Below are 16,300 nucleotides of genomic sequence, written 5' to 3'. Positions count from 1 at the left end.
AGATAGCGACTGAAACCTTTGGAAAAAAACACAGTAATCAATCGGAACAAATCAAACCGGAATCTCAAAAAGCCAATCAGATATAGGAAAGCTATAACAGAAATAAATGGGTTGATCAAATGGTCAAATATATTATTATAAAAAATGATAACATCAGCACTACAGAACTGTTTTAGATGAGAATGTTAAAAAAAAACATGAATTAACCATCAAGAATTTGGATTTTTTTATTATAAATATAAGGACTTATATAATTTTTAATGACATTGGATTGATGATTTTTCCTGATGAGGTGAGCAATTGACTCTCGAAACGTCTACAAATTTTTAATAATGGAATAAAGGATCTTCTCAACATCAACATCGTGGTCTTTTACTTGGTCTGAAGTATGTCGTTTCTACATCTTACTACATTTATAATTAACTATTTACTCGGACGCATAACATCGTTATTTTTCCATCTATTTATTAAAATATAAGCGATTAAATTTAGCAATATTGCCGATTGTGTAGGAAAAAGCGACGAAGAAAACAATAGTTAGAAATTTGCGAAACTATCGTTGAGCTTAACGAAAGCCAATAACATAAAATTGACGTGTGAGGATGAAGCATTCCAAAGAATGAAATACCTTTTTACATCAGCGACAGTTTTTGCATTTGCAGGTTTCACACAACCCTTTCAACTCGAAACTGACGTGAGTAACACATGGTGGGGAGCCATACTTATGCAAACAATCGACGGCGGTCGACGCCTAGCGGTGGTGTGAACCATACGAAAATTTAGGCCATATTTAATACGTTATAGTTTTCAAGTAATCACGGACCATTTAGCGTTAAAATGGCTCCACAACCTAAAAAACACACTGGCAGATTAGCCTGATGGGCACTAGAACTTCTGGAATATGACTACGAAGTCATGTACCAGAAAGATAGCTCAAATTTTGTCCCTGATGCTCTGTAGAGATCACGAGAATCAGCAAAAAGTATAGAATTTGCGTTAGCTTGTAGCGTAGAAAAACCGAAAGCATACGCAGACGACAAGACAGATGACTGGCACTCTACAAAAATCAGACAAGTTAGAAAAAGACCCGAAGAACATGAAAAACGGCGGATCAGAGATTCACATTTCTATTTTAGAGAACAGACTCACTCAAATCTTCTCTTTTTTATTTCTTCCGTCTTCTTTTTTTCTTATCATTATCAAATTCCAATTAAAAAAACATTTGTAAAAAAATATGTTTAATCACCAAGGTTTCGGCACCCATACGGTACCCTTATCAAGGCAAAAAAGTTTATATATAAGAAAAAAAAACAAAATAAAAATAAAATAAAAATAAAAATAGAGAAAATTAATTGTTTAAACAGTTTATTATTATTATTCGATTTGAATAATGTTAGAAAAATGCAATTTTTTCTGAATTTCCTTGCTTTTTGTCCAATTTTTAATTGAAGTGAAGTAATAATTATTTAAAGTCAAAGAAAATAATTGTTTAAACAATTTATTATCATGGTTAATAATATTCTCTTTGCTGAATGTTAAAATGTTGCAGTTTTTCTCAAATTTTTAATGTTTGGTCTATTTTTCCTGAGTAGTGACTTATAAATTAAAAATATGTGTGTATGTATGTATGTATGTATGTATGTATGTATGTATGTATGTATGTATGAATATATGTATATAAATTAAAAATACATTAAACACATAATTAATTAATTATATCATCTCACGGGACAAGGTAGACTTATTGAAGTCAAGAAATTGCTTCCACATTCTGCTAAATCGTTGACCAATTGTAATTTTCTAACTGCAGTCGCACCTTGCTGATATTCTCCATCAGTTTTTCAAATATTTGCGTCTTTACTGAGGAGGTATGTGTTAATTTGAAAACCCGTAAGAAAAGAACATGTATAACATGCAAACGGTGCAGAAACTAGTTTGCAGACAATTGTTGCATTTCTGAGACCACACTGAAGTCTCTCTGAAACTTCTTCTAGGGAAAGTTGTATTAAAGGCTGTTTTGAGGTTTTAAAAATGCACTCTGAACATTTTCCCGCCACCGAAAGGGGTTTCACGGTTGTTAGATATGCGCTTCCTATCTGCTTTTTTAAACAAATCGAGTAACAGCTAAAAAATGAGACTAAACTGATTAAGCAAACTACGTGAATGAAGACCAGGGCGACTCACAGCTGTTTGGCACTGATCGCTCAACCGTGCTTGATCGTACTACCAAGCATGTGCACTGTCGGTAAAGTTGCACTTCTCTTGGAGGGAATTTTAAATTAGAACAAAAATGCGACTTGTGTTCTTAATTTTGTTTAGTTTTATTGACATGACGTACTTGGCTTCGGAATAGGAAAACTGTGGAAAGTGATAAAAGGTTGCCGCCTTGAATTCGCTGATAATAATTGATAATCATTTTCATTCAAAACAAATATTATTCATTGAATTATTTAGATATCTTGATGTATTGTAACGTGCAAAATGCATATGGAAATGGCGCATTACGTAGAATCGTATAAATAAGGTTATTATATTATGATTATCAGAGAGCGGACGAGCGTAGTCTGAAGTTGCGCACGGAGCGAAGCCTCGACTCCCTGGTTGTGGAGAACCGTCGCATGAGGGGAAGTGGTTGCAGAGTCGCGCGAACATTTGAATGCCTGTGGCTGTGATGAGCAGACAGCACTGAGCAGAATGAAAAAAAAATAGAGCGACAAATAATACGTTGTCATCAATGCTAATACAGGATGGCTGCTGGACCTGTAGCAATTTTACAAATTTTTAGAAAATATATCTGTCCAGCTTTGATTTCAACAGTGTTTGAAATAGTTAGCTAAATTAAAATATTTTTCGATTATGATATCATTCCTTTTAGAATGCGCAATTTGAAAAGTCTTACACTTTAAAAAAGTTCTGTTTTTATTTTTAAGCGTACATTTTTATTTAAAGAATTTTAAAATGCAGTTTTAAAGAGTTAAAGAATTTAAAATGTGGGAAATAGATGGTTTAGGATTAAAAAAAAAACATTTCAGTCGAAAAAATGTTTATATAAATTAATTAATAATTTTTAAATTGAACTGTACTTTAAGTATTAGAAAGTAAATAATAATTAATTTTACAAGACGATTCGGAATCAGTTCATAATTTTAGAATTTCTAGATTTAAACTTTAAAAATTAAACCGTTTAAATTTGAAAGTCTTATTAGTTAGATAAATCTAAACACCCGCTTGAAACTTTATAAACTATTTTTAATTTTTAAACAACTTTAAAATAATATATTCGTAATTAAATGCTTTAATTAAATTTCAAATATTCCATTTCTAAACAATTCAATTTGAAAATTTTTAATTAAGAAAAATAACAATTATTTAATATTTAAAAATATCTGAATGTTCTTTTCAAATCCGTAATTACAAATCAAAAATACAAAACTAAACAAAAAACTGAACTTTTAACATTACAATTTTAATTAAACTATTTAAAAAAATTAAATCTCTTGGTGGTTCGGAACCCACCTTAAACTGCAGGCCCCCCTCCCACCACCAAGTAAGTTTGTGTGGGGTTTGTAAAGGAATAGGGAAGAAGGTGCAAGAAAAATGTAATCCCTCAGGGGACACATTAGAAGCTTACATTCCATATAAAATTAACGATAACTTCAGTTTTTACTATATTGATCATTTCTTAAATATTTCTAATATGAGAATTACTTTATATACCTGCAATTAAAAAAAATTTAGAATTAAATTCAAATTTGTGATAAAAATGAGTCAATTGTTTGCATAAACCTTTGCTAGTTTTTTTATTATTTTGAGTGTCTGGGTTGATAACTTTAACTAAACAAAGAACAAGACCTCCGCTCAAATCTAGTCGCCACGAGGCCTCTAGAATTTAAGTTTACTTAGTCAGGATTTTAAAGTCCAATCAGTTAAAATAAAACTCCAGAATGTCCAAACAAATATAGGAATATAATTAGGCACATAGAATGGACCATCAGCCCTACAATTTTTAAGTATGCTAAATAAAAATGAGTATCGGCGCCCGAATGCACGCCAGCGATCCTCGCCTCACGAGGTCTCTCCTCCTCATCTTACCTGAACTTTCTGACATTTCAATTCTGTCTCGTTGATTGTCCTCATTAAATGCAAAAATAGATATAGTGAAACTCCTCAAAATAATGATCATTCAGCCTACAGCTACAATAACTGAAACCTAAGGCCGGCGTCCGTTCCCCGTTTACAAAATAAAATCTTTAAATTTATTAGGCATTCTTCTGATGCGTTTTGTCAACTCTCTTTCTTCTTTTTGCTTAATCAGAGTAGTGCTTTCTTCTTCCGTAGCTGCTCCATCAATTACTTGCTCAGATTCATTTAATTGATTCGGTCTTTTAGGCTCTGCGCGTTCCAAGCTCTTGACCTTAGCTTCGATGTCGCTCTCTGAATCTTATCCATCGTCCAAATTTTCCTGACCTGGTTTCTATGATTTTAATTGAAACGCTCTTCTCCTAGCTGAAATTCTTAGTAGAAACTTCGCTTCTTATCTTCCCGCTTCTTCATTTTTAATGGCTCTTCGAGAATCTTACATCGAACTTCATCCTGAATCTGATTAACTGATTCATCCAGGCTAGTTTCGACTTCGGCTCCAAGGTTGCTGAGACGACCTTCGCGGTATCGTGGTTGATAACCGTCTAATGTCTCAAGTGGACTATGCTCAGTATTCTTTAAACATGCAAGGTTAATATGATGTTCTACATCAGTTTTCTTCTCGTCACATAGATCTTCTTGACCTCCAGCAAATGTCGACTGTAGTATTGGGACCAACACCCGGTTGACTCTCTAGCGTCGACATGTGCCATCTTCGATCCTGGCCTATGTCGTAACGTAAATCTGTATTCTTGAATGAACTTCGACCATATGGATATTTGCGGATTTTTGGTTATATTAGCCTTTGGTTCAGTGGTAAATTTTTGCAGCCCGTGTTATTTGTTTAATTACCACGTCCATTAAAACTGGCGTCTGTGTGCAATTACGTAACAGACTTTGGATTATAGAGGGCCGGCACTGGTTCAGTCAACAAATCCTGTTTTAAATTCTTGAAATCCTGTTCTTCTTTTTCTTGCCACTGAAACAGAACTCCTGCCTGAGTCAATCTTTTTAGAGTCCCCTTCTTAGCTGCGAATTCTGACACAAAACCTTGAAAAAATCCTGTCGACGGATGTCATGCACATTTTGTGGAATTGGGAAGTCGCGTACGTCATCGTATCCTCGTCTGCTGTTGTTTTCTGTCCGATAAGGGGTCTTCAAATATCTGACATAGAATGGTCATGAATAAAAATTCTTCGTAATCTTATTTTAAATTCTTCCTACGATTCAACTAAATGACATACCGCAGACCACTATTCACAAGCCGTATCTGTTAAACCAGTGATCGCTACCTTCAGTGTCGTCGATGACTTCCACCCAAAATGTTTCGCCATGTTCATAAAATCGTAGAGCCGAATTTCTGCTGCAACGAGGTTTGCCCTTATTGCTAATTTCTTCCACCTTAGAAACCGTATGCTGTACAAACCGATGTGTACTATCAGGCCTATAGTCCAGCGACTAAAACTTTTTGCCCACCCACTACATTCAGAGAAAAACCTTTTTTCACCAAGTTCCATAAAGTCCACCAAAAATGTTTAAAACTCCATTTTAAGAAAATACCCGGTTACACTGAGTTTTCCATTTTAATGAGCGAAAAATATCTGTAAAATTTGTAAAAATATCCCGCTTCTGTTTGATAACTTTAACTAAGTAAAGAACAAAAACTCCGATCAAATTTAGTCTCCACGAGGCTAAAAAGGTGTTCCGTGATTCTAGTCTTTAGAGGACGTTTTGTTTGTCCAATATAGATCATACAGCAATACTTGCAATAAATTCTATAAATAAGGTTAGTTTTTTCAAAATTTCGTATTTGGTATTTAATAGGGGGTAAATGGATATCGGAAGGTTTATTTTTAAGTGTAAAGACAAGAGAAATGTTTAGTTTTTACATGTTCTTATTATTGGCAGGTAGATACCTTTTTTGTATGGTAAAATTACAACTTTGAAGTAGTTGATAGGTTTTGTGTTAGGCTGCGTATTAATTTGTAAATTTTTTTGATTTTCTAAATTCTGAAGTCTTTTTTTATATTATTCATAGCAAAGTTATGAGGATAATTACACAGGCCTAAAAAAAAGTTGTCTGCACGTGACAAGTGACTAGGCTACCCTTATGAATTTTGAGCCGCTGAATCCAAATCTGGGCTCAGAATTTCTCCTACACGTCTCGGTTTTTCCCTAAATTCAGAAAATAGGCAAACCCCTAGGGATATTCTGGGCGTTATCTCGATAATACACGAAAATAGACACATGGATTTTATATTCTTAACTGTCGCGACTCATAGATACTTAATTTGTACAAAGAAATTCTCTGGCGTGTCTTTTTTGCCTCTAGCTTGGGTAGTTCTAGGGAAATTGAAGGTCTTTCTCATATTATATAGATTTGTATGGAGAAAATTAAAAAGCCATATCCTTTGCAGATTTGTTTGCTAAATCTAGATTTAAACCCCAATTTTTTTGGGCTTGTTCCATAGAATTATTCTAGTTCCCTGGAATTCTGTTCCTTAAAATTAGCGAAGCTAGGGAAAATAGAAGGCACACTAAAGAATTTCGGTGTACAAATTAAGTCTCTACAAGTCGTTGCACTTAAGAATATAATATAGATGTGTCTATTTTCCTTAAAAGCTACTTTCTGAGCTGCTATAGATAGAAATGTCATAAAAGTGTCTGAACCTGAGATTCTTTAGAGACTTTCTAGTCATTTTGTCTCGGTAAGATATTGAAGATAGAGGTGACCCCATTAGTGTTCCAAATTTCTGTTTGTAAATTTTATAATTGCATTAAATACAGGCATTATTTTGATGCAAAATCGAATAGTTTCATCAAATTGGTAAAACTTTAATTTGATATAATTTTTAATTTGGTCCTAATTATGTTCTACTAGTTTATATACTGATTCAGGATCAATATTGGAACACGTAGAAAATAACAAGTTTCCAACTGTACTTTATAATGTATTGTGAGTTACTACAAATTTTGTTGAAAAATTGTTTTAAAATATTGCGATAGATTGTATAGAGGCGAGCCTATAAAAAAGTCACTAGTACAACAGGTAGATTACCTTTATACAGTTTTACTAAATCATAGAAAGGAACTATTAAACCATTAGAAAAAGTAAAAAAATTGTACATTTTTTTATCTATTGAAAAACTATCCCACCACTCCTCAACCATGGTGTTTAGTATACACTGGATTTGTTTCGCAAGGTTTTTTATAACTTTATAGGTTTGCTGTATTAGATTTTGAATCAGTAATGCACATATTCAATTTAACTAAAAGTTTACAAACATAAATTTGGAAGACCCACGGGAATCACCTATATCTCCAATGTTGGCAGAATAGGTGGTGCAGGATACAAAAGAAGAAATTATTAAAAATCCTATCTTCAGAGTTTTATTTTCGTATTGTTTCATCGACGACACGATAATATGCTTACTAAAAACTCACGTTCTACAAATTCTAGAAGAAAAAAAAGCATCTTTAAAGAATCTTAAAGTGGAACCTTAAAAGTTATATTACAAAACTCCATTAATGAAAAAATTAACTTTTTAGACATACAAATTATTTTTGAAAAAATTTACATTGAAACTGATTGGTGTCAAACACCAGTATATTCCGGACGAACTTTAAACTATCTTTCAGATCATAAAAACAGGAATTATTTTCTCGTTTGTAGACAAAACAACAAAGTATCAGGAACTCGTTTCCAAGAAAGAACATTAGTATTATTTACGAAATTTTGATTAATAGTAACACAGGCCCACAAAAAAAAGTTGTCTGAATTTTTTACGAGACTAGCGCATCCTTATGTATTTTGAGCCGCTGATTCCGATTCTGACCTCTGAATTGTGATTTAACATCAGAAATTCCACTAGACGTCATATTTTTCCCGAGCCTATGAGCAAAACTTAAAATGTAGAGAATTCTGGGATCCGCTAATGTAATGTTTGTACGATGGCAATCTGGTACGGAGCTTTATGTTTATTGAGTAGCTGAAACACGACAGTTTAGTAAATGTTATAATTATATGAAACTAAATATGACTATCATTGATGGTTACCAGTACCAATTCTCAAGTGGTGCTGACCTGCGGATCAGTAGATTTGACCTATCCAATCGCTAATATTCACAGTTCCTTGATGCTGCAATTATGAATTTTCATGCCACTTTAACGAATAATATAAAGAGTTATAACTTCCGTTAACGGTATAGACTATATTTGAGACATTACTATACATTGTACAAAGTATTGCTAAAAAATAATAAATAATCGTAGGGTTAAATCTTGTATATATTTTCGGATATACTTATAATTACTGTGTATTTGTAAGTTACAACGGTTATAATATATTAAAAATTTCGCACGCAAAGGAGTGAAATCGAACGCATAAACCTAAGCACGCAAGTCAATTGTCTTAACCACTACACTATTACACGAATTGCGATCTATAAACTAATTTCGATATGCGTTTATAAGTGAAAGGTGGCAACCTCGGGAACGTTTTCTGAATACACGCCCATGCCTTGGCGGCATACAACAAAAGCTTTTGGATTTACCTCATATCGATCCATGTCAGTTGAAACAGTTACGGAACACAAAAACGTCCTGCTCCAGTAAACTCTCAAGTGTACGCGATCTGTAAAGAAGTTGTGCCATCCAAAATGATTTTATTTTTTATAAAACCCCTTCCTTGCTAAGTGGGAATATGATGTAATGTAACTGACATAGAAATGTAAAAAAGGAATGTTTTTTACGTGATGCAATCCATCCATTACGTATTATGACGTGAATTCAAGCGTAGATCCGCGCGGATTGATTGCGTTATTCCGACTTCCGGGACGAGCTAAGCAAACCAATCGAATTGGTAGCATGTACCGATTCTTCTGTAATGTCCACTGCGCAACTATTTTAATCTCGGTTTAGTGGATTTTACATATCTTACAGTATGTAATACTAGGGAACAGAGTTTTCTTTTACTAAAGGATAACCGTTAAATTAACCGTAATTTCTTTGTGACATTTACGAAATTCTAAGTGATGTCGACATTTTCACCCCCTTATTAAGAGTAGTTTATACTGTTACGCTTACAAGAAACCCTCTACATTTCTTGATTAGTAAATATTACATTTCTTTTTCTGCTTTTCTATTTGTTCGTATTTCGCGAAAATTGGTTCAAATCTGATATCAGAGTTACTATAAATTCTCTCAATTTTTCTTCACCTAGGGCAAATTATAGAAATGTCAGAAAGAATAGTGGTAGATTAAAGAAAATTAGTCATTTTTACAGATCAATTTTACATATAATTTCGAACATGTATCATCCGTTCATATAAATATAACCAGCGTTATCATAACCCGATATTTCTCCTAATTTTTCACTATTTTTCATAGACTAGTGAAAAATCGTGGCACTAAAAAGTGAGTCTATGTTACTTTTCAACCCTACAACTCAGAATAAGAAAATATTTTGTATTTATTCATCGTCTTTAGTGCACGTAAATGTAGTCTGCGTAAAACCCTAAGCTTCTTTTTAATTTTCCACTTTTTCTCCTAGGCTGTGAGAAAACAGAAACTCTGTAGAGACACTTTGAGACTACACTTGTACTAAGCGACCCGAGATACATGAAGAATTCATATTTATTCACAACTTTTAATCAACTTTAGTGTATGTGAACATACTCTGCGTAAAACCGTAAGTTTTTCCTTAATTTCCTACTATTTCCCTAGGCTAGGGGAAATATGACGCCCTGTAGATTGATTTTGTGGTCAAATTTGAATGAAGCTACTCAATAAACATAAATGTTCGTACCACCTTACTATCGTACAAATATAACATTAGCAGGTCCCAGAATTCTCAATATTTTAAGTTTTTCTCCTAGATAGGGAAAAATCTAACGCCTAGGGGAATTTATGAGGTCGGGTTTGGTTTCAACGGATCAAAATACATAAGGATACACTAGTCTAGTACACAGTTCATTCATTTTTTTTGTGGGCCTGTGTAATTATTCTTATAAATTTATTAAGAATAACCCTAGACATTCACACTGGGTCATTTTGACCGGACTGGTTATGCAAACGTAAGCTTTCTAACCAATTTAAACCATTTAAAACAAATAAAAATATTATTTTCCATAATTGGAATATATTTTCCTATGTTTCAACTTAACTTCAGAATTTTCTCAGAATTTTTGGACACATACTTTTTAAATGATACTTTATCCAAAATTGACTAGGGTCACAGTGACCTGGTGGGATGGTGTCTTGCGAAAAGAGATGTGACTTTCTAGGGATAACATAAAGAAAAGACCAGCCTTTAAAACATTAAAAAAATTTACAAATGAATATACACCCTGGCAAAAGTTTCGAATAGAAATGCATTTCGAGACAATCAGAACTATTCCAAATCATTCCAATGTCTTTATTCGAGCCAATGCGAATCAATCCGAACCATTTCGAAAAAAGTTTCGAATCTCGTTTGCTGAAAAAAGCTTGAAAATTAATCCAAACTAATCCGTTTCCGTGACTTCTATCCGAAAGAATCTGAACTAATCCGAAGAAAATTTCAAATCCAAATGAATCAGAATTAACTAGAACCGTATTGATTTTCAATCCGAATTAATAAGTGTTTGGATTGATTTTCAATCCAAATTAATCAGTGTTCGGATTAACTCTGGTTCAGTCGGATTGAATATTCGGTTTAAATCATAGCGTTCCGAATTGATTCTGATTCATTTGGAATGAAAATTTACTTCGGATACGTTCGAATGCTTTAGGACAGAAGCCTCGGATTGAATCGCATTAATTTTTAAGTATTTTTCAACATGACCTTCACGATGGCCTTGATTACCATGACCTTGATATGTCTATCAAGGTCACACCTTATCTATGACCTGACTACACTTTTTACGTAAAATTTTTCGCTCTTTCGAATGCCAAGGTCAAAAATGGGCCATTCTTTCTTTAAAAACAAAGGTGACCTTGAAATAACCATGAAGCTCATGGTTATTTCAAGGTCAGAACTAAGGTCACCACTGGATTCCTCGTTGAAAGTTTCTTCAAGAATTACCTGAATCTTCTCCATAAAAATTGTACCTAAGAACAACAGAGCTACGTACAAAATATATAAGGGACTTATATAAACAATTCATAAAGGAGTTACGTAAAAAATACATAGCAAAGTTATATAAGAGAAATATAACGGCGCTGTGTTAAAAATATATTTTATATATATAACATATATATACATTGAAACGGTTCGGTATATGAAATTAATTCTAAATCGAGCGAAACAAAGGAAAAATACGCACCTAAATGACTGGCGAATTCCTCGGCGGAAGAGTTATATAGATTAAAAGTACCGCTACCTTGGGACCAGCTTGATAACTTGAGAACGACAGAATAGACAGTCGATGCAAAGCTATAGACGCGGGGATACGTTCGAGTCTCGACTCTTCGAAATGATCAAACTTCCACCGGAGTCCGATCACCACTCAACGGTGTAAAGCTAACAATATAGAAAGACAGGTAAGGTAGACTGAACAAGTAGGGCTTAACAATTCAAACCTTAAAAAATATAAACTTTATTGGGCCTCCCTTACATTCCTGATCCGTCCTATGCTTATAAATTGAGGTGATACTGGAGGGCTACCTGCTCACCCTTATGCAACCCATTCTTATGGGGACATAAGGATGCCAATATCAAAACCTCAATCTATCTGAATAAAAACGGCGGGTAGGGTTGAATGAGGCGAAAAAAATATCCTTGGTTTGTGAACAAATCCAAGACCTAATCCGCATGTGCAACGCATTCATGCGGGAATTTATGCTGTGAGATAACAAAATGTTGGAATAAATTAAGATGCCATGCATGTTTGCCAGTTTTGACACAGAAAACCCTGAACTTAGATAATAGTCTAATTTCCAGAATAGATTAATGAGCTTTTCTGTCTCAAAACAAAAGGCCGAATAAAAGATAGATTTTATAAAATTTTAAAAGTGAAACAAATGGGCATTTACAAGCTCAAGCTTGGTTTCATTATAAAGCTGAAATAGTAGAAAAGAAAGACCAATTTATAGGCAAATATTGCACTTGAATTTGAACAGAATGAAGTCTATTTTGTAGAGTTATTGGTAGAAGAAAAAGAGGAGTATCGGTCTGCCTTAAAAGGAGGAACAACACTCAGAATATTTAGCGTGCGTTCGAATAATCAAATTGTCGGTCATAAAGTATATGCAATTCCGAAGAGATTAGATTTTCCTCACATCGCAATTCTGATTCTCGCTTCTATGTACTCATCTTTTTTCAAATAAAATTAGCAAATCGCTCAAATAAGAAAATGAATACCTTTCAGATAAGAGTTACCGTTGATCCAGTTCTCAGAGATAATTACGTGGCAAGGGCTTTTTGATGCAATATTATTTCAAGATCAAGGGACAAAAAATTGAGAAAAGGAAATTCAATTTAGCGCAAATTGGGAACCTGAATTAGTGGAAAGAGTATCTTCTGGTATTGTGGTTAATAATAAATCAATTCGTTTCAGATGTATTGTCCTAGCAGGATTGGCACCGACGTGTATACTCGGCACCAATTTCCTAATCAGGGCAAATTAAAATCGACCAATTGAAGACTCATGAAGAATTACAGGCCAATCACTTGTCTGAACACACTGTATAAGATATTCACAGTTATCCTAAATGATATGATTGTTCGGGCAATTGAACCTGTGTGGCAAGAAATGTACGAACAACGAGGCTCAAAGAAAGGCGTAGCCAGATGTCGGGAGAACCTGCTCATCGATAGATGTGTCTGCAAAGATACAACATTCTACCAGCGTGACCTATCGATGGCCTGGATTGATTATCGGAAAGCTTTCGATTCGACCTTCCATAGACTTATCATCTGTCTTTTGGAAAGCTTAAAGGTTCATCCTCAAATCGTTAGGTGCATAGAAAGATTGATGCCGCTTTGGAAAACCGGATTTACTATCCTATTTGGAAGAAATCGTGTGCCAACTAACAAGGTCACCTTTCAGAGAGGTGTCTTTCAGGGCGATACCATGAGCTCACTCCTCTTTTGCCTTGCATTATTGCCACTATCTCTAGCACTTTGCCATTCCGTCGGGTACTTGTGCGGCAAACCTGCATATCGAAAGTACAAGCTCTCTCATGTATTTTACATGGACGATCTTAAGATCTATGCTAAACTATGCACTGGAGAGACTTATATATACCTGGGCGTGCCACAGAGCCGAATTCGGGATGTGACATCTATAAAGGATACTTTCCGAAGCAGATACAAACGTCTCCTTCGGAAAATTTGGTCTTCCGAACTGTCGGCGAGGAATAAAGTATCTGCAACGAACATGCTTGTCGTCCCGGTAGTACTCTATTGATTTGGAGTAGTTCCATGGACGAAGAACGATCTCAGATCCCTTGATATCGGGACAAGAAAGATTATGCACATGAACAAAAGCATGCATCTTAAGTCTTCTGTTCCGCGACTGTACATTGCACGCTGTCAAGGTGGTCGCGGAATATTGAGTCTTGAATGTCTTCACAACAGGATTATTCTGGGTACAGCACATAGAGTCGCAAATGGAAGAGACCCTCTTCTTAAAATAGTCAGGAATCACGAAGAAGTGGGCAAAGGAGCGTTTCTGTACAAAGCAGCGGAAGAGACTGCTGAAACACTCGGACTTAACTTCAGTATTAGGGGTGAGCAAAATGCATCAAATCTTATCTATCTCGAGTACTCACTCTTGAAAGCCCGGATTAAGAAAGCACTAGAGAAAAACTTTCCTGGACTGCTCCTCGATAAGAGGATGCACGTTATCTTCCACAGAAATGTGGAGGATCAGTCAATGTCGTGTGAGCTAATGTTTGCTTTCCTTAAATCGTCCGGATTGAAGTCTGGTACGGAGTGTTTTATTTTGGCATGTCGCCACATTTTGAGCCAAGACATTCCCGATGATAGCTACAGGGCGTGCCATGCACACCCCGAGCATTCAGCTCATATACTTTCTAGTTGTCCAACTCATGCGGGAAGGATCTACATCCAAAGGCACAATGCTGCACTAAGAGTGCTTTATTACCATATCTGTCACTCTTACGGCATCAACCTTAATATCACTCCTTTAAATGCTCCTAGGGAAATCGGGTCAATTGTCGAGAATGGGAAGTGCCGCATATACTGGAACTTTATATTCTCGACGATTGTTTCTGTTGCACACTCGAGGCCAGGCATGGTTCTTCTTGTCTTCGAGAAGCGAACCATGTTCGTTATCGAATTTTCGGCACCAGCTGACAAAAACATCATAGCCAAGGAGAATGAAAAGAAAGAGAGGTATATAGACCTTATAAGGGAGTTGCAACGATTGTACTCGGAATATTCTGTTAAACTAATCGTCCTTATCATGACCGCTCTTGGAGCTGCCAAGCTTTCACTCGTTAATAGCCTGAAAAGCATCCCTGCGTGTCAACAATATGCTAAAACACGTGGGGGAAAAATGTAAAAGGCGGTAGTCCTCGGATTACTCCGTGTTCTCAGGGTGCACGAAACTTTCGCCGGATCGTCGTATTGATTCCGTTACAGACGGACAAACTCTGCAGAAGTGCTTCTCGACCGGAAACCGGCTGGTAATAAGGCAGGGATGTGCGTCAAGTAGCGCGATATTTCAATCATTGTCATGCTTTCTTTTTTTAAAAGAGGATATTGATGATTTTGATTTGTTATTTATTTATTATAATTTTATATTAACAATTTTTAACACTTTTTAGTAGAAAATTCGTTTTTCCACTTTTCAAAAATTCGAAACATTCGAAAACGTGACTTTTCTTTCGGATACATGTGTCAAAAAGTGTTATTTTTCCAATATTAACTGTTACATGTTTTTTGAGATTTAATTGTTTTTAAACTCATTTGTTTTGTGAGAAAAACAAACTATTTGGTTCAAAACTAAACTATTTTCTTTTAATTCAACTATTTTATTGACATTTATTTTTTTTCCAGGTTGACAATAGCTATATAATAAAAAATATATCTACTTTCTTAACAAAAATATTTGTAGTCAACATTTATTCCTTGCTTCTTCCCTTCACAAAATATATGTTATGTACTTATATGATAGAATAAGTGAATATTTTTATTTCATTTCATTTTAATAATTTAAAAATTTCAATAACCATAAAAGAAGTTTCCATGTTATAAATATATAATATGAACTTCAAGATTACTATTACTCATTTCTGAAATATTTCAAAAAGATATACTTATCTTCGATAATAATTCTATAAATAGTGTTGATAAAATATCATTCCTATTGGAAACAAATACTCCACATCATTCAAAAATTGTTTCGTAACACTTGAGGAGGCAGAATTCATATAAATCATGCGTATAACAAACTTTTAGCACAAATCATACACGTTTGCCATGTAACAGTCATGTCACATTGCTTCATAAACGTTACTAATGGGCATTGTACGCCAGTGGCGTAGTCAGGGGAGGTCTTGGGGACTCAAGCCCCTCCCCCCCCCAACTAATTATTTTTAATATTCAATTCCCTTTCCCCCCACTCTTTTTCCAAATATAAGACCGAAGCCCCCTCCGAAAAAGTCAAAGCCCCTCCCGAAAAAAATCCTGGCTACGCCGCTGTTGTACGCAACTACACCGTTATAGTTTATTTACGTTACACTGTACCAAAATTATCAAAGATCATGCGTGTAGTCAAGTTACGTAACAAATGTTACATGACTGTTACCGAACGGTTATATCACGTCATTAAATGGATGTTACCTATGTACTTTAAACACATCTTACTGAATTACACCGTAAGGCCGTTACAGTACACTTATGTAACCCTCTTACAAAATTGTCATATGCCTTGCGTGTCACCAGGTTACAGAACAAATGTTACACGATTAACACATAAGTGTTACGTGACATTCTTATGTAGCTGTTACTACTGTGTATTATGCACAGCTGACAGAATCACGCAGTAACGCCGTGATATTTCACTTACGCAACACTGTGACAAAATTGTTATGGATCACGCTTGTAACCAAAGATATTATAAGCCTAGATGCGGCACGTGCATAGTTTTAGGAACTAATTGTAGACGGCGCTCTCGGCGAAAATCGCCCGACCCCCCATGCCTCTCAACC

The 16,300-nt window shown here is 34.9% G+C and overlaps 1 protein-coding gene across 7 annotated transcripts in view; it reads left to right on the top strand.

Moving 5' to 3' along the window:
* The window catches only part of LOC117175209 (uncharacterized protein CG43867), a 629,535-nt gene that overhangs the window by 376,500 nt on the left and 236,735 nt on the right, over positions 1 to 16,300 (top strand). For 2 of the 7 annotated variants that reach the window (XM_033364851.1, XM_033364854.1), the window contains one exon: positions 9,693 to 9,830. The exons of the other annotated variants lie outside the window; for them this stretch is intronic. The gene's annotated coding sequence lies outside the window, so the exon portion shown is untranslated. The remainder of the gene's footprint in view (positions 1 to 9,692; positions 9,831 to 16,300) is intronic. 7 annotated transcript variants of the gene reach the window in all.

The sequence above is a fragment of the Belonocnema kinseyi genome, chromosome 6 (assembly GCF_010883055.1).
Source record: "Belonocnema kinseyi isolate 2016_QV_RU_SX_M_011 chromosome 6, B_treatae_v1, whole genome shotgun sequence".
NCBI lineage: Eukaryota > Metazoa > Arthropoda > Insecta > Hymenoptera > Cynipidae > Belonocnema > Belonocnema kinseyi.
Note: the sequence above shows the minus strand (reverse complement) of the source record. Positions and strands in the feature narration are given on the sequence as shown.